The sequence below is a fragment of the Conger conger genome, chromosome 6, assembly GCF_963514075.1.
Source record: "Conger conger chromosome 6, fConCon1.1, whole genome shotgun sequence".
NCBI classification, from domain to species: Eukaryota; Metazoa; Chordata; class Actinopteri; order Anguilliformes; family Congridae; genus Conger; species Conger conger.
The window spans coordinates 8,646,137-8,667,821 of record NC_083765.1 but is presented as its reverse complement, the minus strand read 5'-3'; the positions used below and the strand labels follow the sequence as shown (position 1 = coordinate 8,667,821).

Here is a 21,685-nt window from a genome sequence, read left to right as displayed (position 1 = left end):
GCTCTTATCCAAAGCGACGTACAGTTAATTAAGCAGGAGACAATCCTCCCCTGGCGCAATGCAGGGTTAAGGGCCTTGCTCAAGGGCCCAAAGGCTGTGCGGATCTTATTGTGGCTACACCGGGGATCGAGTCACTGACCTCGCGGGTCTCAGTCATGTACCTTAACCACTACGCTAGGCCACCCTATCATGAAGGGATTATAATGGATCTTTAATGAATTTAAAGATTGGTGCAAATACAGTAGCCTAAATTCGCCATCAGCAACCCCTGTTGCATCATCATTTCTCCTGGATGTCAGGGTCCCAAATCAGATCCATTAATTTTCTGGACCTCACCTAAATTAGCGGTAGCACTCACTATATGTTTGCGTTGGTTGGCACTTCGATTCAAAATAGCACATTTTGGACCTCAATATCTCACCTGTTTCAAAACAAACTACACTGAAAAATGGCAGTGACAGTGTTAACACCAACTAGTTAGCCAACTAGCTAGCCTATAGTTAGGCTTTGGAAAGTTGGCTAGTTTGGATCTCGCTAGCTTGCTGACTGGCTGATATGGGACATTTCTCATTGCATGTTCTCTCATGTCATGTGTAATCTCACGAACAAGATAATTCAAATACCGTGTTGATGGCAGACAACTGGCATCTCTTTAGGATTTCACCGAATCAGGAAGCAGAATCATTGCTTTTTTAGAAGGGTTGCATTTGTTTGATTGATGCGTTGCTTTCAGCAGGAGTGGGCAAATCCATTCAACTTCTCACAAGCAAAATGTATGTAATCACAAACCTGGGGTCTCTTGTATGACTGTGTAGATTAACTGATATCCAGTGGGCTCCAGAATTATAGCCACCCTTAATAAAATTGAAGAACAAAGGCTGCATATAACAAAGGCGTTCAAACATATGGGGAAACTAAGGGCCAAATGGACTAAGCCTTTTAGAAAAAAATTAAAGGTTTGAAGGGTTGAAGGGGGTCAAGCAGTGAAGCAGGGCAGGGTCACCATGACACCATTCACTTCCTGTTTGGCGGCTTCGCTGCCGATTTCAATTGGCTGTACTGAACAAACGATTTTGAACATCCATCTGAACTTTTGTGAAGCTTGGTCTGAAAATGTGAAGATTGGGCAAACTTTGTGGCCTGTGAACTTTTTAAAAACATTTTCATGAAATCCAATATGGTAGCCACATCAAAAGTTGCCTTGTCTCAGCCCTGGGACCTCTCACGCTATCACCAGACATGAAATTTTTAAGCAAACACATCACCAGTTATTAGCATTTAATAAAACACATTTTTGCTTATCGCAGCGACGGAAATGAAATGACGGAAAATGTTTTGCTTCCTCAAAATGACGAGTCCAGATTTGCTGAGTTATGACCTCACTTCCTGTTTGGCTAATTTGCTTAGATTTTTTATTGATTAAAATGGATGAATGCATTAGGATCTCCAAAGATACTACCACACACAATAATTACTTTTGTATGGCAAACAAATCAAGTTATTGGGCAAAATGCATTTTTACTTATTGCAGTGCCCTCCAGTGGTCAAATAACTTATGTTTTTGCATGTCCTCAGGAAGGGGTACTGAGTCTATGTAACAGGTTTGGTGTTGATACATGAAAGCGTGGCTGAACTATGAGCTCACTTCCTATTTGCTCCTGACCCTCCTGACCTGTATCTGCATGACTGTATGCATTGCACTGCAGCCACACAATCGGCTGATTAGATAATCGCATGAATAAGTAGTTGTACTCGTGTTCCCAATTAAGTGCTCAGTGAGTGTAAGCAGCCTTTTGTTTTATTAAGGGTGCCAAATATAAATGCAATTTTATCCTTGGGGTTAAATGTACAGAAATGGCATTTCAAAGCATGGGACAATCCTTTCTTCAGTTCTGCCTCTACATGTTCTCCTGCAGAAACTTGCCTAATGCGAGTCATGCCAGAGTGGAGTGTCTTTTGGCAAGGTAACGTCAACCAGCCAAGCAACATATCCTGTCTGTTGTTTCTCACGGCACCCATTAACGATATTTTTATGAGATGAACACGCCTATGTTTAAAATATTGTCTTTCATATTTGCATAAATTGCTCCTTCCTTTGGGAGTCCAATCCCCTTAAATGTATTTGTTTTTTTCAATCTCTGAAGGGCTCTGGAAAACTGATTTCTATCTCCTAGCTATTTCCTTCACTCCCCATCCCTCCCTACCTCCCTGTGAACCTTAATTATTGTCTCTGTGACTTGCTTTGTGTATCGGTATTTTTAGTTGGCTAGGTAAGCAGTGTTTGGATAGTTAACTTTGGTCACTTTTGCTCTGTTTCTTTGTTTCTTTAAACAAAAAAAAAAAAAGGTACAGGTAGCAGTTGAAATTGTACTTCCCTCTAGGGTCTTTCAGCGAACTCATCCCTGGTTATGGGTATGCGCTTTGTTGTACGTCACTCTGGATAAGAGCGTCTGCCAAATGCCAATAACGTAAAATGTAATGTAACTTACCCGGGGGATTGCCCACTTTAGTGGAGCTCTTAGTCTACACACATGGCTTCAGTCTGAATGTAGTTCACACATGATCTTTATAGACTAAACAATTGCAGCTTCTTCTGTGAGCTTGCACTCTGACAGTACTCACTCCAGTGTGTTGGATGCGTATGCCTCAGCTACAAACATTTTGTATTCGATCCACACGCCCCAAGTAAGTGACCATTTACTTGCACGTGTTTATGCACGTGTTTATGCACATCCGTAAACACTCCTACCTCTGCTCAATGCTGCCACTCTCACACGCACCAGGGAGTCATCCCTGTTATAGTGCACCGCAGACCCTATGAGCAGGTTCTCATAGCAGCCATGGGGCGGAGTCAGATATGGGTGGGGTCAGATCAGGTCAGATATCGGTTTTTTTATTGAATGACTATAAGACTTCTGTCATAGATACAATCAGAAATCCAGGGACAATAAAAATACATAAAATAAAAAACGTAAGTAGGAGGCCAGGGTACAAGCTCATATAAAAGTATCAAACAAACCAACTTGCAGTTTTCCATGTCTTTTTATTTGCAGACGTTAAAATAGCACTTATGTACTGCTAAGTATCCTTTTCAAAAATAAACTGCAAAATTTGGATTTGTGAATATAACGTTTGGCTAAAATAATTATAAAATTATGAATGTAATGATGATTCATCATATTTAAGAAAAGCAAACAGTAAATTTTACTTCAAAGCAACTTCAGAAGGGATATTGTCTAGAAGTAATCTGCATAAATCTTCCCAAGTCCTATTAGTATGGGTACAGCATGGAAACAGATGAGATGTCAAGGTAAGCATCACTAAAACAACAATTCATATTGATGTCCTTCTTAAATTTCAGGAAAAAGCAGGTTACTATCGATGAATTCACTATCTCTGAATAATCTTAAAATACACCTCTCCCATATTCTTATACATCTAGATCAGCTAATATATCATGTATTGATCAGGTAAGCTCCAAACATCTTTCCAAACGGTTTCCAAAACATTTTTCCAAGTTGACTTCATTTTTGAAGACTAAACTCTTCCAGGATGCCAGGATGACCAGCAGTAGGCTGCTGTAACAAATGGGCTACTACAATTGTAAAAGCTTTGATACCCAATATTTAGTTAACCCTTGTGTGGTGTTTGTATTTGTTATTTACCCAATGTTCACAGTTCTTGTGCACCCACAACATTACTGGCTTTTTAAAACAATACAGCCATTACAATTTATGTAAAAATACTTAAAAGATGTTGACTTCCTCAATTACAAGCAATATAGACCAAATATATGGTTCATATTTGGAACCACCTGGCCGCAGGTTCTCCCATCGCTATGCAGCATACTCATGACTTCTACATTTTTTCCTTTCTTAGGTCAGCCATCAACACAAATGTAGATGTTCTGTGACGTCAACATCTGGGGTGGGAGCTCTGGCTTGTTTTTTTTTGTGTCCCTGCCATCATCAGCTTCCTCTAGAGTAGCTCCTGCCTTGATGTTATCGCATGTGATGTTTTAGCCATGGAGAGTCTGATGGGTTGGCTGCTGATGTGCTGGTCCCAGGGCTGGCTGAGGGTCAGTCTCATCCTCTTCTTCAAACTCACTGTTAGAGGTACTTCCTAAATTTGGTGAAAAAAACTATTGTCAAAGCAGGAGACAGATCAGGAGTTAGACTATCTTTAAAAGGTGTAAAATTGTTTTAGTTGCATAAAAGCTGCTGCTTACTAAGAACATAAATTATACAAATGTATTGTCCATGTGTCATGTTCCTGTGTTGTGTTCTGTGTTAGTTTATCATTGTTCATTATCATTATTCTTGTAATTTATTATTTTTTATATTCATGTCTGGTGTTCTGTTTATATTCATTAGTCTTTGCACTCGTCTTCCCCTGTGATGTCTGAGTCTGAATGTTTACTCCCCTGTCTGCGTACCCCACTATTCGGGTGTTTACGGTAGTTCCGGGGTTCAACCTTCCTTCCCATCTTGCATTCCTTACTTCCTGCCTTCTCTCCATTTCATGTTTGTACATAGCACTAATATACTAATCCCAACTAACATAGAAGTTGTACAGTACTAATTATACGAACACACTAATAGGTTTGTCAAACTAACAAACTAACATTCACTAGTTTTGGGTATTTGTAATTTAAATCACTTAACTAACTTACTAACGCATCTCCAGTTTCAATTCTGTTCTGTAACTCTGCCTCCCTATTCTATCACTGATTACTTGCGTAGTTTCAGCAAAGTATTCGCACCTGTCTCTCCGTATCTCTGCATCTCCTGATTCTCTGCAATTGTCTACTCCCTTGTCCGGAGCCGTTTGTATTACATGTGTCTTTGTGAATCCAGTCCCCCCTGGATTCGTTTCCCCCTCATTATTGTGCTATTACCCTTTCTTGTGTCTCACCTGATGTTTATTTGTTAGACCGCCCTCACTCCCATGCCCCGCCTAGTTTGTCTCATTCCCCTGTGTATTTATACCTGTCCTTTTCAGTTGCACACTGTTAGTTCGTCTTGTCCTGTTTTTGAGTCCTGAGCCCTTCATTCCTTCCCCCCGGTAATGCAAAAAGCTGTGAAATTTTGCTTCAGAACGATCACAAACGGTTCCTGTAGGCTACAATTTAGCAAGAACAAGTTAAATAAATGTAAACATTGTCCGACATTACAATTTTTAAATATGTGAGGTACTATTGTAACAACGGAAAATAACGGCATAAATCGTTAATATCGGCATTATTTTCCAGAACAAAAAACACTTGGGTGAAATCAGCATATTATACATGGATGTTTAAACCAGAAACCAACTTGGAATGTCGTTTATTTATTCAGTTTATTGCTGGATTGGGTGATTCATGGTTCCCCATTTTTTAAATTGCACCCCTTTATAATACTGAATACTGAGTATTATGAATAGAACCAAGACAACCATGATCCAAATGTCCATGTTGTTCATTCGGTTTCAAACCATTTGCAAGCTAGCAAAGCGGAGTCACTACATTGTGTTTCAGTAGCCTAGTCTATGCCAACAGGTATAGTGAATATCCACATAAGGCACAGTTGTAACGCATATCCATATCGATTTGTCCACATCGGTCCACGCTAACCACGTTCCACTGCTATCAAATAATGCTATAAACATCAAGTCGTAGACAGAGTCACAAAAACTCATTAGCCTCCACTCAAATCTAGACTACTGCACATTCCCTACTAGACTCTCATTACCCGCCCAAAACACACAATAAGCAATTCGCTGGTTAAATGTTCGAACTTCCCACCTGGCCGCCGAGATCCCAGTCCTATTTATGACTTGGATTCGGACACCGGAATAATCATCTGAGCGAAGACACAAACAACCACACACAGGTCCCGGGACTATACAACATGCCGCCCCTTTGCTTTTTTTTTTCCAATTTGATCAACCGAAGTGAACTGATTGTCTTGTATTAGACTCCCCTATTTCTCCCTCTTCTCCGCGTTGCTCCTTCTTCTTTCTCCTTGTTTGAGTTAGATTCGTGTATTACCGCCACCTACTGCACGTATTACAGTATTTCTTCCTTGGTTTCCGTAAAACAAACTGAAGTACAGTCTTTACCATTTCTGCATTTCCCTAGCGTCTGGGTCGCACCAAACCCTTTCTCTAAAATTCCCTCAATTTCTATACTAAAATCTCCCTTGCTGCGTCCTCCACCATCCTGATCGCACCGATTTTGTTTCAGTCTCACTTGCATAAAAAGTAACCATTCCAATAAAAGCATTAACCCCCCATCCACATTTCTGTTTTCTGTGCCATATTCGCATTGTCCCCCTTTTCCATTATCCTTGCTCGGCTCTGTTCTTTCCTCTCAAAGCAAGTCGAAAAAGCAATACCACCTACCATCTCGCCAGGTGCATTCAATTATTCCACAACCCGTTGCAACGGTTATAATCTGATATTCTTTTCTTACCCGATATATATTTTTTTATATCGCACAGAAGTCAATATTTTGTCATTAGTGACAATCATTGTTCATATACGTTTTATTTTGGTGGGCAGCGTAATCGTCTATATGAAGGGAGGGTGTTGGTTTTAAACTCCACACCTTTGCCGAACAGGTGCAATTGAGGCATTCCGTGGTCTGGTTTGAAATGTCGATTTCATTGCAATGTCTATACACCCTTTTTCAGCTTGTCGGGATAAGCAAGAACTGTCAAAATTCATACAATGTACTTCTTTCACGCCCTTAACACACCTTAAAAAAACAGCCAAACTGAACGCTGCCAGACCGCTAATTTCCAGAGAAGGAGTTTAGCTACTCCATAGATGAGTTAATCTATACAGAAGAGATTTTATTTTCAAAGCAATCGCTTTTTGGACCATTTGAAAAGCGATATGCCTTTTGAAAAGCAGAGGGGGTGAGTTTTATTCCCTAAAAATATTAAAGTCTAAACTTCGGTGGGTTTGTATACGGTTAAAATTGGATGGTTCAGGCTTTGCGTTTGTATTTGTGTTCAATCAATTTGTGTTATCAATTACGAAAGTGAATTGGCCCAATTTCGGCTAAACACCCAAATTCACTGTAAAGTCGGAATTAAAGTGGTAAAACTTTTAATGAGGGCAATTTCTAAAAGTGGGTAACTGAAATATCCGGTGGTGTTTCAGTATATCCCAAAACATTATTTGCACCACATTTGAAGTCTGCGTAATTGTTTCTATGATGCCAATTCATATTCTACAATGTTTTTTTCCATTTTTTTTTCAACTGAAACATCGATGTCAATGACAGACTTTATTGGTCGATCGATAGCCGACACTCATAACTAACTCCTGATCTGTCTCCAGTGGTACCAATTATTTTGAAGTAGAACCATGTAAGACAATTGTTTAAATTAATATGTAACGTAAAGGATCATTGCATTATATATTATTGTTAACTGAACATTCTAATGCTGATGTGACAATCACTATTGGTAATCGAAAACAGTTCGGGAATGGTTGGCTCTAGAACTTACCATTTAAAAAAATTGAAATAAAAAAAATCAAAAGAACCTACTATCAAAAGAACGTACTCTTCAATATTTTTATCAGGTACCAGTTATTTTGCCAGGAGACAGCTGACAAGCAGAGATAAACTTGATGTATTTCAGTGGTGATATACTGACACCATGTACTCACTTTAGGTCAATATCATTGGCTGCAGCTATTATACAATACTGACATAGCTATATATTAGACTACAAAAACAAAGTTCAGTCATGAGATACTGAACCAATTGTCTTAAACACAGTCAAAACTAAATAATTCTGAAACGGGGTCACATTCCTTGCCTATTTAATTACACTTTACTCTTAGCTTACATTAATATATTTTTTTAGTTCTGTCATAAATCAGTGACTAAGTAAATGCATTCATAATTGTATCATGTTGACATGAAATGCATCGATGAAAATACTTCTGTACTGTGTTTGTCACATTTTTAAAAAGCATTACATGAATAGGAATATGAGGTTAAACTGCTCTCTTTATTTATTTATTTATTTATTTATTTATTTATTTATTTATTTATTTTTGCTCTCTTTCTTCTTAATGATGTTCTGAACAGTTGAAGCATATTGTTTGGCATGTGTCGCTAACTGTTTTATCTAACTGTTTTATTTCCCAGCCTCATAATGGTTTCCATGACTTTCATTGGCACAACTCTGATCCTCATGTTGATAAATATCAATAACAGACTCCAAGGCAATCAAAATCCTAGAATCAAGATTAGATACTGAAAGCTCTCTTACAACTGCAGAAAGGAAATTATTGCATACAGAAACACCTGTCGAGCCATTTGTCCGAAATGTTATGACGCCCTGAAATGGGGAGACTATGGCAGTGTTCGAAACAGCATAGGACTCGGACAAAATTTCAGGCTGATTTTCATTGAAATGTAGGGTGTTTATATGCTTCTTATATATGTTTATATGTGTTTATATATAAGTATGGAGTTTTGAACACAGCCCATGTGTAAAAAGGGCTGTTCTTCCTGTGCTGTTTTTACTCAGGATAAGTATCTATTTAATCACAGATAAATGTTGATTGATTTTGGTTACCGCCAACCGAGAACTAACTTCAGGTCAGCGTTAGGGAAGGTAGACACCTCGTAGGACCTCCTGAATCATCGAGTAATGATACAATAGCTCCAAAACGGCCAAAGCACTCAAACAATGGGGAGAAACCAAATTGCACCACAGTAAAATGACCGTGCCATTTCTGTTAATTTGGGTCTTTGTGACTTGTTACATTACATTACATTACATTAATGGAATTTTGGCAGACATTCTTATCCAGCACGATGCACAGTTGATAAGACTAAGAAGGAGACAATCTTCCCCTGGAGCAATGCAGAGTAAAGGGCCTTGCTCAAGGGTCCAATGGCTGTGCGGATCTTATTGTGGCTACACTGGGGATCGAACCATCAACCGAACCACCTCCCAGTCATGTACCTTAACCACTGCGCTACAGGCCGCCCTTGTGTCCAAGTTTGACTAATTATACAGTACTGAATGTTGTTATTAGTGTGTTATCATTTCTGGCATGAAGTAAACATTTATCCTGTATTAGGTTAGTGCTTTTTGACCTTGCCTATTTTTTTGACCTTTGCTATTAGCTAATGCCAGCTGCTTTAATTACTTTGATCTCTGAATCTGGAGTGCCAAACCACAGTGGAACCAGATGAGGCCATACAGTACATGCTGCAATGCTTAAGTATGTCAGGAGATCTTTGCAATGCTGAGATGGCACCATTATCTGAATCTCTTGATAAAAAGTCCAAAAATTACCCAAAGCCTTACTCCAACAGTCCTACATGCTGCAAGGCTATTTATGAAATAATAGAACAGATGCATGCTGAACCCCTGCAAAGAATACAAACAGCTAAAACTGCTGTCAATGGAAACATGTCATCCATTAAAATTGTTACTAAGTCTTTGGGATGTATCTGCAAATATATGCATATTGTGAAGAAAACGTAAATGCTTAAAAACAATGTCGAGAATCTGGAAAAAGAAAATACTGTGATTCATAGTAAATGCAACGATTAGGATGCATATTAATGAAGGTGCAAACAGATAATTATGAGGATTCCCACGCAAAAAGGATGAAAACATAAAGCAGATCATCATTGACTTGTTCAGTTGCAGCACACACTGCTGATCATTACATTACATTAATGGCATTTGGCAGACGCTCTTATCCAAAGCGACGTACAACAAAGTGCATACCCATAACCAGGGATAAGTGCGCTGAAAGACCCTAGAGGGAAGTATAATTTCAACTGCTACCTGTACAACAAAGATAAGGACCAGGGCAACAGTGACCAAACTTAACTATCCAAATACTGCTTACCTAGCCAACTAAAAATACCGATACACAAAGTAAATCACAAAGACAACAATTAAGGTTCACAGGGAGGTAGGGAGGGACGGGGAGAGGTGCTGCTTGAATAGGTGCGTCTTCAGTTTGCGCTTGAAGGTGGGGAGAGATTCTACAGTTCTGACCTCAACGGGGAGTTCGTTCCACCACCGTGGAGCCAGAACAGACAGTAGTCGTGAGCGTGATCAGCTTAACTACAGTACATAGTGGACATTGCTGACAAACTGGGCCCACAATTTGAAAATGCCATGCCACCACGACGCAATGGGACCATAAAAGTGCAGTACACTTCACGTTCCCAAAGGGACAACGTTTGGAGAGATGCAAAAACAGCTGTGCTTCTGATTAATGCTTTCAGTAAAAGGGTAATATATTAGATGGTGCCAGTGTTTCCACTAGATGGCGCCAGTGTTTCATTTAGGTTTTCCATTGGTTCAGTAAACCCACAATTTGAAAATGCCATGCCACCACGACGCAATGGGACCATAAAAGTGCAGTACACTTCACGTTCCCAAAGGGACAACGTTTGGAGAGATGCAAAAACAGCTGTGCTTCTGATTAATGCTTTCAGTAAAAGGGTAATATATTAGATGGTGCCAGTGTTTCCACTAGATGGCGCCAGTGTTTCATTTAGGTTTTCCATTGGTTCAGTAAACACAGTGATGGTCATCTTAATGCTCAGTTGGGGATGTGATTTGCCTTGTTATATCATCTGTTCATACATACCTTGCCCTCCTGTTTTACTCATGGCTGATGAGAAAATAAATGTATGAAGTAAAATCAAAACATTTTGATTTAAAAACTTTTGGTAGTTGCGGGGAGATAATAAATACTTTGCGACTTAGACATTTTTCAGATTATTTTTCATGCTTAAATATATTTTGATGCTGAGTTAGGAATGCTATTTGTAGTCCTTTAGTACTTTTGAAAGTCTAAGGAAGTATTTGGATACAGTTGGTACAATTCCTGCTCTTTTGGCTCTGTACTGCAGCACCTTGGATTATGAATGAAACCATGAAACCACGAATATGAGATTAATGTGCATACTCTCAGCTTTAATTTGAGGGTATTCACATCCATACTGTGTGATCCATGCAGCAATGACATTCCTTTTTATACACAGTGCCCCTATTTTAGGGGAGCAAATGTAATTGGACAGTTGGATATGCAGCTGGTGCATAGCTGGGTGTATTCAATCGCTTATCCTTATCATATTATTATCATGATTCAATGATTTGTATTGCCTCTGGAGTCTGTTATTGGTGTTTGTCAACCTGAGGACCAGAGTTGTGTCAATGACAGTCACAGAATTTAATGTTATTTATATACTAAAGTAAAATTGTTCCTAATAAGGTGCTTGGTGAGTCGAGCACTTTATTAAGAACATTTTACTTTATTACACCCACTTATTCATGCGATTATCTAATCAGCCAATCGTGTGGCAGCAGTGCAATGCATAAAATCATGTAGATATGGGTCAGGAGCTTCAGTTAATATTCACATCAACCATCAGAATGTGGTCTAAGTGATGTGTGATCTAAGTGACTTTGACCGTGGAATGATTGTTGGTGGCAGACAGGGTGGTTTGAGTATCACAGAAACTGATCTCCTGGGATTTTCATGCACAATAGTCTCTAGAGTTTGCAAAGAATGGTGCAAGACTGCAGAAAGCAACGCCTTGTTAATTAGAGACATCAGAGAAGAATGGCCAGACTGATTAAAGCTGATAGGAAGGTGACAGTAATGCAAATAACCACGCATTACAACAGAGGTATGCAGTTGTGCATCACTTCCACGTCCAAGTGTTCCTAATAAAGTGCTCAGTGAGTGTATGTTGGCAGTGCATTCTCTGTGATAGATTACATCCCTCTGATTTGTATCATGATATTAACAGGTACTTGTACATTTGTTTTAGCCAAGCAGGAATAATATCACTGTTTTTCACAAGACAGTATTGTAATATTTTAACAGGCATTTCCCAGCCCATGCTTTCATGCACTTGTGTTAACCACAACACAAGTGCTTTCATGCACTTGTGTTAACCACCCACATTTGTCTGCTTGACAAGTGGACTTGTGAAAATCGGCCTCAAGATGATGAGGAAATAACGCATGATGACAGTATTAATAAAGATGATGGTTTAACTGTACTGCCAGCAGAAGGAAATTGGGGTTTTTGCTTTACAAATATAAAAAAAGAATATAAAATAGTAGATCAATAGATAATAAAACCTCATACTTGTGGAAATGTGGTTTCTTGTTTTGTGGTCTTCAAATATAATACTCCTGATTTGTAAGTCGCAATGGACACTCAGTAACCACTTTATTAGGCACACATGTCCAGTACTGGGTAGGACGTCCCATTGCCCCCAGAATAGCCTGATTTCTTTATGGCATGGATTCGGCAAGAAACCTTATCATAGTATCATTGGCTATACATCCATGCTGCAAATCTCATGGTCCATCACATCTCAAAGCAAAGGTGCTCTATTGGATTGACATCTGGTGACTGTCAGTCCAATTTTCCAATCTTCATGTATCCAATTTTGGTAGGCCTGTGCCCAGTGTAGGCTAGTGTTTCCTGTTCTTAGCTGACAGGAGTCGAACCGGATGTGGTCTTCTATTGCTGTAGCCCATCCACTTCAAGGTTCACATTGTGTGTCCAGCAAAGCTCTCCTGCACAGTCAGCTTGAGCCAGTTGGCCATTCTCCTTTGACCACTCTCATTTACAAGGGTTTTCACCCACAGAACATCTGGTCACTGTTTTTTTTGTGTTTTTTTGTGTGCCATTCCCTGCAATCTCTAGAGACTATTGTGCATGAAAATTTCAGGAGATCAACAGTTTCTGAGATAATCAAACCACCCTGTCTGACACCATCAATCATTCTACAGTCAAAGATACATAGATCACATTTCATCCCGATTCTGATCTTTGGCCTGAACAAAAAAAAAATTGTCTTGACCATGTCTGCATGCTTTTAAGCATTGAATTGCTGCCACATCATTGAGTGATTTGATATTTACATAAATTACCTGGTGTTCAGGTATACTAATAAAGTGCTTGATAGGTTATTAATAGGCTATAATATGCTTGATGGGTTATTAATATACTCATCCAGTATGAACATCATTATGAATAGTATGAATTTCATTAGTAAGTCAGTATTGCTGAGATTAATCATTTGCTACATGTATTTGTTCAACTTCCCATTAATTAGAATCCAAGTACATATATTCCAATGCAGTTCCCAAAGGATTCCTTCAGAATTCTGAAGCCTCAATTTCAATTGTTCTCATGAAGTGGGTTATTTCTGCTGTTATACGTCATATATAATTTTAAAGCTCATCTTGTGTTCTTTCAATGTCCACCACTGTTGGTGGCACCAGGCAAAAATTGTTATTAAGCCTGATCTAGAGGCATCTAGGCATCTACCAAAATTTACCATAATTTTATGGGATTGTAAGCTTTCCATACATAAATTACTTCATTATATTCTGCTTTGTTTAAATGTGTTCATATGTGTTTCCATTGAAAACTGATAAAAACATGTGAAAAACCAATAATGATGGAAGCTACCACTACTGCAATGTAGAAAACACATTTGGAAAACATTTTGACCATTTCTCCATGCAGAACCGTTCAAGATCATTGATGTATGTCATTGGGTTTGGACTTATGGCCTGTCCTCTTCAGATCAGACTATATATTTTTGATGGGATTTAAATCTGGAGAATAAGGTGGCCATTACAGTACATGGATATTGTTTTCACTTTAGCATTTACCATGGATTTTAATGTACGTTTGGAGTGATTGTCCTGCTGGAAGATTCACATCCAACCAAGTCTCACCAACGCAACCACCACCAATGTGTAGCACCTCTCTGGGTGATGTATGGCTGCCATTTTGCACCAGAACACTAGCTGAGGTGGAGAGGGAGAGAACAATGTTTTGTTTATTGTGCTCAGAAAGGGCTCTCCTCGTGTTGCCCTTCCAAGAGTTTGGTTGGTTGGGAGTTGGTATGGAGGTGGCCTTTTATGGTCTTTTTTGAGACTTGGTGACCCCAAGATGCAACCAATCTCCCTGATCCTTCTGTTCTTTATGGCCTCACTCACCATCTTCCTCACTGTCCATGGTCCATGGGTCCATTTCATTGTACCCATTACCAGACGGCCAATTACCATCTGTCTTGAATTTACAATTATTTTCCCATTCTGATAGATGAGGGAATTTGCTTCCCAGTTTTTATACTCTAGTGAAACAGGAAGTTGTGGAATGACACAATGTAGGACTGGATTCACAAAGACACACATGTAAAACAAACGGCTCTAGACTAGAGAGTAGACAATGCATAGATTGAAGATGTAGTGATAGTTAAGAGACAGGTGCGAACACTTCGCTGAAACAAACAAGTAATAAGGGATAGCATAGGAAGGCGGAGTTATAGAACAGCGCAGAAATGCTAAGAGATGCGTTAGTGAGTTAGTAACGTGAATATTTCTAAACTACCCAATAAAAGTGATTGTTAGTTAGTTAGACAGACAGTAAGTGTATTAATCGGATTAGTACTGTACAAAACCTAGATTAGTAGTGGTTAGTAAGAATAGTGCTTTACAACATTGAACTACCAAGACAAAGCAGGAAGTAAGAATGAGGAATTAATTGGAAACCTGAAAATACCGTAAACACCTGAATAGTGGGGCACGCAGACAGGGGAGTGACTCGACTGGAAAACATTCAGACGCAGACATAGCAGGGGAGGACGAGTGCAAAGACTAATGAAAATAAACAGAACCAGACAAGAAATAAGAAAAATAACAAATTACAAGAATAAATAATACTAAACAATGATACACTAACACACAGAGCACAGGAACATAACACCCATATGTTTGAAAATAATGTGTTGTTTATTATATGCAGCCTTTTATGTTATTTGTATCAAGGCTACCAATAATTCTGAAGCAGTTTTCTCTTCATCCACATATAATCTAGCATTCAATGTTGTTAAAAACTGCACATATCAGGACAGAGAAGAAAGGAAAATGATCTGCAAAGTCAATGATCTCTTTTTCATGGTCTGTGACGTGTTGCCTCTGTTTCTACTATTTCAGATGGTTTCCCTCTATATATCATGGTATTAAAACCAGGAGAGGAATACGGGTCTTAGTGACTGTGGGTAAGTAGGATATATCTTTCCTTTGCATCTAATCGACAATATTGTGATTCTGTTTAAATTGGTAATATGCAGCACAATAGTCAGGACTGCAGTGTGGTACAGTTAGCAAAACCAATAACAGTTCCCTGAAATTAAAGAAAATACATCAGGAAAAAATAGTATAAGCCATTGTTCTTGCACATTATCAGTATGGATATGTTTCATATAACAGGATTTGCAACAATGCCTAATATAACTTTGTGCATTTTAATGCATTATACAATTGCAGGTTTGAATAATTTGTTCTGATTGGCTGGGAGGGGTGTGTTATTTTACCCAAAAAAATAGTTTGTTGCTATAGAAGTGGCCATTTATGGTCCTTTATGAGACTTGGTGACCCCAAGATGCCACCAATCTCTAGTTCTTTATGGCCTCCCTCACTATCCTCCTTACTGTCCATGGGGACAACATGCACTTGTGTCCGCTTCCTGGCACGTTTACAACTAGGAATGGCCCAGCTATGAAGTAGCACCATCAAAAGCTTAATCATGGCCCTAATTTAAAGGTATACTATGCAGGATTTCTTTCCTTGCATCCCTCCTTCATTCTTTGCATCCCTACAATAAAAAAACATCTGCCTGCATTCTAACCCACCTTTAAAACAACTATTTTATTGTGGCTAGCTGTCAGTAGCTTTGTAACACTGTATTGAAGACTACTCCAATCACGCCTCTTTCAGAAATACAGCAGTAGCATACCATTTTAGAATACTGCTGTCATACCAGTCACATACTCATTTTTAATTAAATTTTTATCCAATTTTTTTCCCAATTTGATAGCCAATTGAACCCCGTCTGATTCAATTAGAGCTAGTATTAGATACACCGCCCACACCCCATCCCTCGGCAGCCGACGGGAGAGCGACACGCCTTCTTCAAGCCATCTCGCCTCCCAAGTCGTGACCGTGATTCCGAGGCACTCAAGGTGCTTTTTTTTGTGCAGCGATCTACTAACCCTGCCTCCCTCTGGAGCAGCGAGCCAATTATTGCTGCTCCACGTGAGCCGGCCAAACTTGGCTTTTGGCAGGACCGAGAATCAAACCCCAGTCCCCGGTGTGCAACTGCAGCAAACTGCAACCGCAAGTCTGCTGCGTCTTAGCCCGTTGTGCTACCACGGCTCCTACAGGCTGTCATTTCTGACAGTGAAAACACAAACTTCACTGTCCTATGCAGCGGAATTTACAGGATAGCTTGCTTAGTGAGGATGAAACAGACCAAGTTAGCCGCTGCCAGATATTTCAGTTTCCCCGGTGTTTCAGACTGACTCAGGCCAAAATTATGTCACAACAGGCAGCCGTACATTGTCTAGCGTTGTGTATATTGCAGTAAAGGATGGTGACACCGATTATGGTCAAAAACGTCAATTCACTAAGGTGCTGGTTGGAAATATGTATGGAGTGCCATATTGAATATAAATGCATAATTATATAGTGCAGTCCATAAGTATTTAGTCAGGGACACATTCTTTGTTGTTTTCATTCTATACTCCAGCAAACACACATACTATGAATACTTACTTTTGAAATAAAACAAACAATGTCGTTAAATCCTTAATTTAAGGGATTTTACATCCATATTGTGTGAACCATGTAGGAATTACCTCTTCGCGAGTGATGTTTATAATTTGCATTTTATGTAATATATGCTCAGGTCCACAGCTTTTGTGCCATGTGTGCGTGTGTGGGTGGTCATGCTGTGTGGTATATCCAGGAGTTCAATTGGACCAGAGCGATCCAGAGCTCAGCTCTGCCACTTATGATCAAAATCTGACCCACCTTAGATTTCCCACTCAATCAGAAAATTAGCATCGTGAACACCTGGCACAACCAATCAATTATTATCATCTTGCACGAATTCACAGATATTGAGTAAGAAATACTGTTTAAGCAATACACTAATTATTTGTGGTACTTCTTTTTGGCAGTTTGGCAGTCTTCTTTTCTGATATGCAAAGATTGCTGAGAAATATGGCTGTGTTATGTTGTCAAGTTGTTTTATCCAGTTGCGATGCATAACCTTTTCTACAGTCTATGGAAAGTAACTGATTGCTAGTTTTGGCCTTGTGGTTATAGTCATAGCTACTATGTAGTGCGGATGAATCAGTGAGCTTAAATGCCTGAAAAGAAACACAGTGAGTCTACATTACTGTGTGTTGACCAACATTAGGTTATTAGCCAACTTGTGTGGTTGTTTTCCTCTCTGTAGGAGCTAAGTGGCTAATATGTTCCAAATCCACTGATTGAGTTGGGATATTTCTAGTTAAATTAATACCATCTGCTAACTAGCCTACCACTACTAACTTTACTATGTGAGCTGTGCCAATCCATTCCTCTTTTCCAGAATTTCTGGTCAGATGTGTTGTGTGGTCTTTGGCAAACTATAGGCTTAGCTAGCTACTTGGGATGCTGTTTGTTTCAGTGACCATCTGCTTCCATCTTTTTACCATTTGACGTACGCAGCTACTGTAAATAATGGTCTCTTTCTTGCCCGGCGCTGAGTTTTTATAAGGACTTTGTTGAAGACATTTACATATGTTGTATTCTTTTTTTTCCGATTTTTTCCCCTTTTGCTGCTCCACGTGAGCCGGCCAAACTTGGCTTTTGGCAGGACCGAGAATCGAACCCCGGTCTCCAGTGTGCAACTGTAGCAAACTGCAACTGCGAGTCTGCTGCGTCTTAGCCTGTTGCGCCACCGCGGCTCTCACATACATTGTATTCTATGCGAAGATGTTCGCTTATGTTTCTCTACGTCAAAGTTAAAACCTCATCATGGTCTGTAGGTTCTTTGGTTTGTTTAGCTGTCTGCTCAAAGGGTTGCCTTTCAGAAGAGGCTAGGATTATGCCTGTAGTCAAGAATAGTAACCATTTTATTTTGGGTACGCAATTTCAAGCTTATGTCAAGAAGAGGGGCAATAATTAAAGTTAAATTAGGAGGCAGTGTGTACAAACAGTACAGGTATGTTTTCATGATTGCCCTGGTTGTGTACTTTGTGGTATTTTCAATAACGGTGCACCAATACCATTTTTTAAGAATCGATTTGAGGCCCAAGTACTTTCTGAAGTAGATCATTAAGTACAAGTACCAATCCGAGTATTTTTAACATTGGTTGCATCCTTCATATCTTTATCCTTCATATTTGGCCTTCATAATTTTAGGGTGGCATGTAGCATAGTGGTTATGGTACATGACTGGGACCTGCAAGGTCAATGGTTCAATCCCCAGTGTAGCCACCATAAGATCTGCACAGCCACTGGGCCCTTGAGCAACGCCCTTAACCCTGCATTGCTCCAGTGGATGATTGTCTCCCGCTTAATCTAACCAACTGTACATCGCTCTGGATAAGAGTGTTTGCCAAATGCCATTAATGTAATATAATATATCAACTACAGCAGAAATGAAATAAAATAATGACTTCAATGCATGCATCAGTTACATTTATTCAATTCATACATTATGCAAGGCCATCCTAAACATAACATTGTAACATAACGCACTTGTTTCACATGGTACACAAGAGGCTAGGCTTTGACAAACAATTACTGATCTGACAGCAAGGCTTTGGAAAACAGTGGAGCGGCCTGTGTGCCATAGACTTCTGCCGAAAGTTAAAATAAATAAATAAATGTGTTCACGTAGAACAAAAAAGTACATGGGCTAATATGCAGCATATATATTTCTAAAATGAAACAAACTGACAGAATCTCCTCAAGGTAATGCCTTAGTCCTAAACATGAAATAAATACAATAAAGTCTGCGAATACATTAAATTGACACTATTTCATAGGCAAAATAATGCTGTGGTAATAACAACCACATTTAGCCTGAGAGGCCTGGGCTCCTCTCCTAAACAATAGGCTAGGCCTGCATGATAAGATGAACTGCGGGCCGCATTTGCAAGCACAGGGAAGTGCCTTCAGCCATGAGAACAGTAGCCTCGCTGAGGTAGGTCTAAGCTTGGACAGTGGCTAACACAGCAGACAGTGCTTTGAATTGCTCCTCAGTAATCATGTCAAACATCATTCCCAACATTTCTCTTTGTTTTCGCTTGCTGGTTCCAGGGTGGATGAAATAGCATAGCTGGTTCCTGTGCTCCTCTCTAGCTATCTTTCCCAATATTTATCTCACTCCGCACTTTACAGCCAGTAAAAGTATTGATTCTTGTACCTGGAAGAATTTGTATAATAGCCTGTAATAGGTAGGACTAATAAAATAAAACAGACATATGTAAACATTTATGATATGATATGACTTTATTAATCCCCAGGAGGGGAAATTCGGTGTTACAAGCACCATTGACAGAACAGCAATTGAAAAACAGTAGGAAAATAAATAAATACACATACATACAGAGTATATATAAATCAAATATACACGTACAAATCAAATATACAAATGTAAGTGTCTCTGTAAAGTGACTAGTGTGTCAAGTGTGTGTGTGTGGGGGGGGTTATCAAGCCCAATTATACAGTCTGATGGCTGCTGGCACAAAGGAGTGCCAAAGCCGCTCTGTTTTGCACCTGGGAGGGATGAGCCTGTGGCTGAAGGTCATCATAGAGGGGATGGGAGGGGTTGTCCAGTATGGTCTTAATTTTGTCCCTCATTCTCCTCTCCACCACTGCCTCCAGACTGTCCAGTTGTTGCCCAAGCTGGCCTTGCTCACCAGCTTGTTCAGTTTGTTGATCCCCCTCCCCCCCAGCAAACCACAGCAAAGAGCACAGTACTGGTTACCACAGACTGGTACAACATCCGCAGCAGCCTGCTGCACATGTCGAAGGACCCGAGCCTTAGACTCAGGGATAAAATAACAGCAGGCTTTATTGATAAGGGGCAGATCCAAAATGTAATCCACAAACCGGCAATGGTCGAGATCCAGGCAGACAGGTATAAGTGGGGCAGGCAGAGCATAATCGTGAACAAATCAAAATCACAGTGGGTAAATCAGAACCAGAGGGAAATCCAAAAAACAAAACAGGTTGCACAGGACATCAGGCAAAAAATAAACACTGGTGAGTATGACTGGTGTCAATCTGGCAACGAATGAGACAAAAAGAGGGGTTTAAATAGATAAGGAAGGGGAAATACAATCAGGTGTGCAAAACAATCAGCAAGTGAAAGTGAAACAAATTAATGAAGTGACAGAACTGACGGACAGACCAAGGTGGACACAGAGAGTAAAAATAAACAGATAACAGAAAACACAGAACCTGACAATTGTTACTGAAGTTAGAAATTATGCATTTAAACTTAAAAGAAAAACCCAAAATTCCAGCGCCCATGTCTTCATTTAATTTCCCAGTTTCCCCTTTTCTATGTATTTTGGGTAAATTTTCCACTTCATGTTTTTCCTTACTCTCGATTACCTGTCCAGGCCCCCCGCACCTGATGTGTTCCTCTGTTTGTATCATCATCAGTATTGTACAAAAGCCTACCTGTTTCACTGTTCCGTGCCAGATCGTCTTGTGCCCTGCATTCGTGCTCGTATCCTCATACTTTCCAGCGTTCATTCCTGCCCGCTCCTTACCCGTCTCCTGAGTTCCTGTTTCCGAGTCATCCTGAAAAGTCATCCTGTCTTGCTCTACTAGCCTAAGCCACTAAGGCGATCTCTCACAAATCCTGCAAACATACCTCTAATAACCAATCCATACATGTCTCCTCTTGCTCTCCTCCTCCTTCTTATATTGGTCCAAAGAGTACATGAGTTCATTGTATTGGTCACATGCTTTTCAAATACAATACCTATGGAATTAAAAAAGGGCCACACCCAGAAACTGCTTTTAGAATAACAAATAAGGTACAAGCAAGGTATTAGGCAGAGGTGTACACAGATATGGGTTGCCAGTGTATCATAGTAATGACTGAGGATGTTTCTTTTACACTGTGTTCAAGGTGAAATTCCTGCATGGTGTGCCTTTAAGTATGCCTAACATTTCTGTGGTACAGTAAGTTAAGTAACATTAATGCAGTAACGTTTGATCAAACAAATGTTTACATTAAAATGATGCTTTTGTCTTTGTAAAAGTGGGATAATAACTTGGGGCTGTACGTTAATTCAACCATTAATGTAATAACGTGCCAAATAACTGTCTGATTTCATATGCAATTTATGGCAACTATCCTGGGAGTCGATTGCCCTTTGGAACATCCCATATCCATCTTTAGCTATCTTTTCCGTCTCATTCACACATGTGGGTAAATGCTTTCAGAAACTAAAGTATTTTTACCAGATGGCCAATGGAATAACTCCAAAAGTACAAGTCCATCTAGAACTCCAGAACAAGTCCAATATAACTGATATATGAAATAAAATAAAAAGGTTTTTGAATTACAGTATTAAACCCAGGTCTGATGTCATTGTGTTGGTTCATGTCATAGCGATTATGCAATTTTATTTAAATAGCAATGTGTAAAACTTGACATGATTGAGTGCAATTTTGGAAAGTGATTAGATTAAAAAATGAGGTATATTCTGCATCAGAAAGTAACCCTGGTAAATGTAATAATGGTTAATGTAGGAAGTTATGATATAAACCACCAGTTATTACATTGTGAAGGAAAAAGTTATTAATTTAAC

The 21,685-nt window shown here is 39.4% G+C and overlaps 1 long non-coding RNA gene across 2 annotated transcripts; it reads right to left on the bottom strand.

Moving 5' to 3' along the window:
• Positions 1–3,023: 3,023 nt before the first annotated feature.
• LOC133131274 (uncharacterized) lies at positions 3,024–6,614 on the bottom strand. 2 transcript variants are annotated; one of them, XR_009708998.1, is made up of 2 exons: positions 4,763–6,614; positions 3,024–4,122 (listed from the first exon to the last, which is right to left on the bottom strand). It is a non-coding gene; the product is annotated as an uncharacterized LOC133131274 (long non-coding RNA). The 2 variants fall into 2 exon arrangements; XR_009708999.1 differs by having other exon boundaries at positions 4,989–6,614.
• Positions 6,615–21,685: the final 15,071 nt, after the last annotated feature.